The sequence below is a fragment of the Taudactylus pleione genome, unplaced genomic scaffold (assembly GCF_031769625.1).
Source record: "Taudactylus pleione unplaced genomic scaffold, aTauple2 ptg000275l, whole genome shotgun sequence".
NCBI lineage: Eukaryota > Metazoa > Chordata > Amphibia > Anura > Myobatrachidae > Taudactylus > Taudactylus pleione.
In genome coordinates this window covers 4671778-4680761 of record NW_028284677.1, presented here as the reverse complement: position 1 = coordinate 4680761, position 8984 = coordinate 4671778, and the positions used below count along the sequence as shown (strand labels likewise).

General features: G+C 40.0%; 1 long non-coding RNA gene and 1 pseudogene across 1 annotated transcript; both read left to right on the top strand.

Annotated features, from left to right (window-relative positions):
• The first annotated feature begins 2460 nt into the window (after positions 1–2460).
• Positions 2461–8984, top strand: LOC148513640 (uncharacterized). Its single transcript, XR_015880161.1, has 6 exons — positions 2461–2483; positions 2851–2916; positions 3245–3310; positions 4142–4207; positions 6848–6965; positions 8964–8984. It is a non-coding gene; the product is annotated as an uncharacterized LOC148513640 (long non-coding RNA).
• On the top strand, positions 5089–6761 carry LOC148513641 (uncharacterized; annotated as a pseudogene).

The following is an 8984-nucleotide window of genomic DNA, read 5'->3' as shown; positions in this document are numbered from 1 at the left end:
TTTCCAGCGCTGTTGGTCTTCCGCTGCCGGACTCTGCTCTTTTATCGGGCTGCCGGGAATCGAACTCCCGGTCATGCGGCAGCCGTGATTTCATACCGATTCCGTGTTTCCTAAACCCGAGTAATTTAATTTTTTGAGCAGACCATTTTTAATTGTGGTTTTCTTATTGGGGTTATCATGGTTTTTGACAACGATGGGGGGCAAACAAGTTCTCCCTTTTTGAAAGTAATCGCTCTGGCCCCCAGAATCAGTTTGGTGCATCGGTGAGGTTCAGTTATTTGTATATTTTTTTTTTTTTAATTTTGCATTTGGCTTGATGTTAGTTTAATGTTTGATATTATCCCCCATTAGATATGTAAAGTATTAGTAGAGGTGACAATAGATGAGAAAAAAAACTATTGTTTTAAAAATTGCTGATACTTGAAGTGTACTGAAGTTGTCATTTGTGAAGGCCAGGCACTTATTATCTGTTCATATGTCAATTACTCACTAAGGAGGGGTCAGCATCATTGGGTTGAAACCATTGTTGTTTATCGGTGTTTCAAATCTTATCTTTGGCAAACCAATCGATGGTTTTTTAGACTTGTTAATTGTATTTTTTCTGGATATCCTCCTATATCTGGGCTGATGTGTGTAATGTATATTTCCCGATAAGATTAGTTAAATATTATCACTACGGGTTAAACTATTGTTAATCATGCTTACCTTTGTGTTGATCCACATTAATCTAGATTTTTAAAGTGCCACAGCTCTGTTAGGAGGGAATGTGTTTAAGTTGAATCAATCTAAGGTCATGATCGTGGACTAGTTTTTCTGCATTCAATTCACAAACCATCAATCTGTAACCCCCTTTTTTTCTGTAATTTATTTTGCATCTGACCTGTTCTTTTTGGTGTGTATTGTTCCCCATTAGAAATGCCTAATCAGTAGTTTGTTACATTGTTTTTCAACAATGGTTTACCGGTGTTTTTTTTAATTATCTTTAGCTTATGCTACTGTGCATATGTCAGTTGTGAAGGCCTTGGTTTAAATTCTAATTGGCCTTCAGGTCTGTCCTGCTGTTTTGAAATATCCTAGTTATTGTGTATACCACTTTTTTTTTTTTTTACAGGATTAATATATATTTTGGAGAAGGTCGCTCTGCATATGTAGTCATTTAGAGGGGTGGCTTGGTGCATGGGGCTTTTTGGCTAAAAATTTTTGACTTCTTTAGAAAATGAATAGTTTACATCTGTAGTGTGAAGGACATGTAAATGTTCTCCTTAGATTCTACCATTGATTTAATTAAATGTATTTGATTTGGAAATCGATAATACTGGTTATTAAACCAGTTTGTTGTTCCCCCCCAAAAAAACTAATTTTTGTAAATCCTAAATGGATGCAAACATTACTGTTTAGGTGTGGCGGTGGTGGTGGTGTGTGTGCGTATAGATATGTTTTCCGTCCTTGATCTTTTTATTAATTTTTTTTATTTAAACATGTAACCAGATGACTTCAGGAGAGGAGCAACATTCAACAGATGGTGGGAACAGTGGTGAGGAATGGGCTGTCCCCCCACCGGACCCTAACTGTGCCAAAGAAAAATTTCTCCAAAGCAAAACGCAGACATGTATCTGAATCTGATGGAGATAATTTGGAAACAGATGAGAATATAGTTTTGCGTGCCCCAAGATTTTCTGAGGATGAAAATGATGTTCTGGTTACTGAGGTTTTGGCAAATTCTAAATTGCTAGGTAATTTGTCCTCAAGCACTACACACCATCACAAGAACAAGATATGGTTTGAAATTGCTAAAAAAGTGAGTATAGAGGGCGTACATTCACAAACAATTGATAATTGCAAAAAGCGGTTTCGAGACTGTAAAAAAATAACCAAGGAAAAAATGGCGAGATTGTCAAGACATACCTGTGGAACTGGTGGTGGAAGGTCCGCTAAAGTTAAATTTAACTAATGGGAAGAAAAACTTCAGAATCACTTTTCACCTGTTCTTGTCGAAGGATTGCAGTGTGGAATTGATACCCTTGAAACAATTCCTCATGGTATGTATATATTTTGTTAGTCTAGTTTTTTTGTGCCTCCATCTTCTAAACTGTCATATTTTCTACTGTTAGACACCCCATCCAGGTCTCTTGGGACTCCTAGCTCGCATCAGTCTGGAAAAAGATGCCTTGGTTTGGAATTTTCCACCTCTACAGCGATTTCCCAAAAACGAGTGCAATTTAAGAATAATTCTCTGCAAGCTAAAGGTATGTTTAGTTTTACTCCATTTTTTTTTTTTTTATAAAAGTTTTCGTATAAATGATTCTGTTTTTGGACACGAGTGTGATGTGTGTATGGTGAGTAATTAGGCTTTGTATTACTGGATGGGTTTAATTGTATAATTTGGTAATTTTGTTTTTTAAATTTTCTTTAAAGATTTTGCTGTGGTCAGCACAAGCCGAACGTCTTCTGCTCCAATTACATCAATGCGTAAGCAAAGAACAGTTAAGTGGTCTTGTAGTTATCTTTTTGTTATTTGTTAATGGTTGAATCATGCCTGGGGGCTATAATCAATAGAAGGCGAATTGATAATTTTGGAGATTGACTTCTATAATATATGTAATTGTGATTGCAATCTCGAGTAAGGGTTTCTTCTTGCGTACCTCCAGTCTTGCGTATTGAAATGGCAAAAAAAACCAGGTTGATGTTTTTTTTAACGGTTGCACGGTGGAAAAAGGTTTTGGATACTTTTTGACATGTTGGCCAGCAGTACATGCGTTCCACAAACCTAATTTTGGACTCAATTCATTTTTCATGTTATTTGTTGTTCATTTAGGATAATAATTCTATTTATTTTTTTTGTTCCATTAGAACCTGCTGTGGCCAGCACAAGCAGAAACTTTACTCCTCTTACCCCAGCTCGTCCACAAACATCCAGTAAGTGGCCTTGTAGTTATCGTACTGTATTTTTTTTGTTTATGCGCCAACCCTGTCTGAAGGGTTTTTTAAAAAAGTTTGGTGTATGAATGTTAAACAATTGTGTTTAATCACTCTTTTGTTATCATGTCGCAATCCAAGCTAAAGTACATGTCCGATGTTCTGTGCCTATAGAGCCATGGAAATAACTGTCAGAAACTCTCACATACAAACAACCTTTTGTAGCAGGAGAACGAACTTTCTGCAACCAAACTTGGACACATTTTTAATTTTGCATGATTTTGTTGTTCATTTTGGTTTGTCACTGTATTTTTTTTTGATCCATTAGACCCTACTGTGGCCAGCACAAACAGAACCTTTACTCCTCCTCCCCCTGCTCATCCACAAACATCCGGTAAGTGGCCTGGTAGTTATCGTACTGTTTTTTATGTGCCAACCCTGTCTGAGGAGTTGTTTGGAATAATACCCAGGTATGAGCTGATAGGTGTTTTATTCCACGTTTGGTTGCATGCTGCAATCCAACCAAAGTACATGCCCGATGTTGTATGCCTATAGAGCCACCAAAAATCTGACAAGTACTTTCAGGGTAAGGAACATAATTGGGCTGGAGAATGTTTCCCCAACCTAACATTGCTCACATTTTAAGGCCATTGGATGATTAATTTGATTATTATATTGTTCAAATAGTATAGCAAAATAATTTTTATTAATAGAAGTTGCTGTGGCCAGCACAAGCAAAGCATCTGCTCCTGTTAACCCTGCTTTTCAAGAAACATTAGGTAAGTAGGATTGTAGTTATTGTACTGGTATTTGTTGACAGCTGAACCCTTTCAGAAATAGATGGTAATTTTTCAATTTTGAAATTGAATCTACACAAATCAAATAGTGGCTGGAGCGAGTTCATGGAACTATTCAAATCAGTGTGCTGTGTAGTTGTAGAATGCATGTTAAGTAGCTGTAACTGGCACTCTCTTGACCAAAGTGCTGGGCACATGGCTGTTACCGACGTGTAGAGCAGTAAATCAAGGTTGCACAAGCTACTTTTTTTTGGTATCCCCAGGGGGATGCAACAAGACATCCTTAGCCCACTTAAACAGCGAAGTGTATTGAATAGCTGTGGGAGCAACCTCCCGTCAATATTGAACATCCCTTCGAATCCACTGGTTTTTTTTTTCCCCTATAAAATCCATTACACTTCATACCATCGTTTTTTTGTTTTTCATAGATTCAAACACCGTTTATACAAATCCAATACTTACTAAGGCTCAGAAGAAAACATTTCCAAAATCAGGTAGGTCAAAACCCTTATTTATAAGCTTATGGAAGTTTAAAAAAATAATTAAAGGATTTTTTATTTTATTTTTTCGAAAAGCTCTGCTCAATAATGATCCAATCCTGGGTGGAATATCACTATCATCAATGAACCTAAATAATGAACCATCCCCTCCCATCATAATTGATGATGTGTCCACATCAATTTATCCGCAGAATTTTTCAAATACTAATCTAGAGCTGCAAAATAATACAGGTATTTTTTTTTAAATAAATATAAAAATGTAAATGGGTTTTTTTGGATTAGTGTTTGATTTTTGGGCTATATTAATGTTTTTGAAAATTATTGTCTCTAGTTAGGTGATGACCTCAAGATGTATTATTATTTTTTTTTTCAATAGAAAAATTCAAAAAAATTTTGTGAATAATAATGCCGTTTCAAAACTCCCTTTCAGACTGTATTTGCCTGAATAAACTCCTGCAAAGATGGTGTTTTCAGCCACTTTAAATTTTTTAATTAATATATATAGAAGATAACTTTTTTTCGGATTCTCTGTGGTTTTAAATAGACGCAGAAAAGAATGGAGCCCCTAGATTGATATGAGCCTAATTTGGGCCTAATACTAGGCTGAAATGATTTACACCAGGAGGTCCTTCATGGTTAAGTGATATTTGTGTTGAATGTCATTTAGGTTTAAAAATTGTTGGTAACAGATGCTGGAACACATGCTCCAAGACTACAAAGTACATTTCTCTTGGGATTATTCTGGCACAAACATGTATAACTGCAGATTAAAATTTTTAGACCACAGGGTTGATAAGCAAATCCTGTTCCTTTGTTTATATTTACAAGACTACAATTTGCCAATATACAAAACACCGATACAGGGTGCATCCCCCATGTCGGCAAAGGAGATGTCAATGTGCATAGTCCTGTCTTCAAAATTAATTTGCGGCCCACAAAACAAGTGCCAGCAACTTGGACAATTGGATGTCCAGGGTAAGTGGTGGGAGGTTTAGGGTCATGCACGACAAGGGTAGTGTAGGGGAGGGGTAGGGCTAGCATTAGTTTCCACCCACTTTCAGTATGTTACCCAATTCTCATCCTGGATCATGCTCTTTGACTTTCTGTTTTCATACTACTGCTTTTAGTTACTGAATGGTTTTTATTTTTTAATTTAAACATTATTATTGATCATAGTTTATGAAATTAGTTTTTAAATTAGGGAGATTGTTTTTAATGTTTTTCTATTGGCTGTTTTTTTTTATAATTATTTTATTAGGACCTGCACATGTTGAGAGCCACCATGTAATTTCAACCGAGCATAGGGCCTGATTCAGAGCTGAACGCTCTGACCAGAGCGCTCGCTCTGAATCAGGGCCCTCCTCCCTGAAAATGGAGTGGCCTCCTGGCCTCTCGCATAGCTGTGGGTAAGCACCCACAGCATATGCGAGCGTCCATGATGATGGTCGCGATGGTCTTGACCATCGCGACCATCGGGCTTGCGACGGAGACCCTGCGGTAGGGTCTCGCTGCCGCAAGCCCTGAAGTGATTTTGGCTCTATCAGGGCCAAAATCACTCCCACTGACATCACTAGTGATGTCAGTGGGAGTGATGTCAGTGGGGCCGGCTTCAGACGGTAGGCGTTCCCATGGAAACGCCTCCGTCTGGCAGGCACGCCCCCGGCACGCCCACCAAAGGGGGCATGCTGTCAATCAACATCGACAGCACGCCCCCTTTGTTGCGAGACCCGGAGCGATGGAGAGCCCGTCGCTCGCCGGGTCTCGCTCATGCGCACGACGGAGCTCCCTCCGTCGTGTGCATACGCAGTGGGGGAACATCGACCCGCTTGCGAGCGTCCTGCCGCTCACGAGCGGGTCTGAATGACCCCCATAGTTCCTCAGAATCTGAAGGTAATTTATTTATTTTTTATGTTTTTCTCTTTAATTTAACATCATTCATTTTTTGATAGGCATTGAAAACAGAATTGTAAGTCTATACTATACCTTCCCTAACTTGCACAATAATGCCTCTTCAGATTTAAGGCAAGAAGGTCCTGGAACTCCTTTTGATCATATCACCAATATGGCCCAAAACTTGGATAACAATCACCTCATACATAGAAGGCGTGTGGAGGGCAGTATGAATTTCATTGGCCAAGCTGTAGATCGTATAGTAGACAAAATGGAGGAGTAGACAGAACGTCATGAAAGAAACAAAAGGAATAAGGCCCAAGTCACAAAAATAAATACCAATTTGGAAACCATCCACGGCAGATTTTTTGAAATTAGAGAAATTTTGCAAATCAAGTTGAATTATTTTACACAGTCTGTCTCAACATATCTATCTATGGCCAACAGTCTTTTCCAGATCGCCGAAGACATACATAGAAGACCACAGATATCTCTTTCTGAATTTCCAAGCCCATTTGTTCCCCATACTCCACAAGATATTTTTCCCAGTGCTAGTCCTAGTACATCTGTGAACATCAACCCTTCTGTAGACCACTCTTCTAATGCACGACGAAGAATAATTGATGGTCCGCCATTGAATTTGACAACTGATAGTTAGTTTTTTATGTTTTTTAATGATCTGGGTGGGATAGCTAATAAAATTGGCCCCAAATGTATCTAACTTATTTTTATTTTCTCTTTCAGATCCATCGTAATGGCCACAGAAAAAAAAATCTACACTAATGAAACTGTCTTACGCATTGTTGGTTTAAAGACAAAAAAGGAAAATTTGTTTAAATTTTTCCAAATTCAAATGACTACAGTTAAGAGTTTTAGCAATTAAAGTTTTAAAAAAGGTTTAGGATAGAAACAACTTTGCACATCGATTCAAGAGCTTTAGCAGTAAATAGCTCTGGAACAGAGCTATCACAGCTGTTCAAATTGTCATGTTTAAATAGTTTACTTCTTGCACCACCCCAGAACTTCGAGCTGAATTCCAAAAAAAGTACGTGCATGATGCGGTTTTATGCCATTGCTGTTTGGCATTCAAAAATACTGCTTAATTTTTTTTTTGAAAGGGCACAATGCAAAGGCCTACCCGAAAAAAAAGTGCCACCAGGGGCTGGATACTAATCTGCGCCATGTGAATAGCGAAGGGATAGCTAAACTATACCCCGCACTTCTAACGGGGGGCACGATTCAATTGAGCGCGTTGTAAATAGTGCCGGGAGATAGCCCCCGGAGCAATTCAAATCATCGTGATGTTAGGTTGGGGAAGGCTCGTTCTTGCGCCTCAAACAGGGTGTTTAGGCGCGAGAACGGGCATTCCCCAACCTAACTTCCTGGCACAAAGCTGTTTTCCTGGCGCTATGGGCAGAAAACAGCCTCTCGCCTGGACTTTTCACGGACTTCTGCTCTCATCCTCGGAGGGGTGAGAGAAGAAATCCTTAGTTGGACTTGGCAGCGCAGTTTATTGAATAGCTCCGGGTGCAAACTCCTGGCACTATTCACATCGCGTAGAATAGAATAGTGCCCTAAAGATTTCATCTGGCAACCCTCCGTAAATGCAAGCAGTAATCCTTCCAAAGTCCTGGCGCAAGGTTGTTTTCTGTCCTTCACGCCTGGAAAAAGCATCGCCCTGGGAAGTTAGGTCGGGGAAGGCCCGGTCCCGCACCTTTGATGTTTAGTCACAAGAATGAGCATTCTCAAACTGAACACCGCGCAGAATAGAGTAGCTCCAGAGGAGTTATCTCCCGGCACTATTTACATCATGCCCAATTGAATCAAGCCCTAAAGTTCCTTTAAAATAGTCCCAGCAGAGAGCTGCGAGAGCTATTTGCTTGTGTACTCTTGAATCGATCAATTTTAAAACAAATACTTGTTTTATATTCTGAGTTTGAAAAAAGTTATAATTTAAAAAAATGAAACTGCAGAAGTTTTGAAAAAAAAAGTTGACAAACTTGCCTTATTACCAAAATTTGAAAAAGGCAGATAAAAAACAATTGTTAATTTTTTGAACTTTGGGTCTGATTCAGAGCCGCTCATAAGCGGCCGTTCGTTCGTTCCGACCGATGTTCGCACAACTGCGCATGCGTACGGATTTTAATACGCATGCGCGAACCAGTCAGTGCGGCCAAAAATCGTGTGCTCGCTAAATAGCGAATGCCTGCTATTTTGAGTGACAGGAGGAGGCATTTGTGGGTGGTAACAGGGGAAGGTGCTTGAAAACGGGGAGTGGAGATCCGAACGCAGGCGTGCCAAACAGTCAAAACGGGCGTTTTAAGGGTGTGCATAATTACTACAGCAGCGTCATCGACCACGTCACTTGGTTGTTTTATAGTCAGAACTGCTCGCATGATTGTGGTAGGAAAAACCAACCACAAGAATAGCGAGCAGTTCATACCCCATCCGATGTACTCGATTAATCTAATAAATAGCGGACATGACGTATGATGCGAGTGGCCAGGGGGCGTTTTTTTCTCGCCTGACTGAGAGATGATGCAGGGCGGAGCTGATCGCCTGACTGAGAGACAATGCAGGGGGGGCGGTGATGATGTGCTGAGAGACGACTAGGTGGGGAGTTGTTGGTGTGCTGAGAATTGACGCGGGGGGGGCGGTGATGGTGTGCTGAGAGACGACGCAGGAGGAGGGGATGGTGTAGCTAAGAAGAGATGACACAGGGAGGGAGATGATGGTGTGGCTAAGAGAGGATGCAGTGAGATGATGGTGTGGCTGAGAGGCACAGGGGAAGGAAGTTACACAGGGGGAACGAGTCTGGTTGAACCGCTGTTTTATGATTACTTTTTTAACACATAAACAGGCATCTTCCGGACGACGTGAC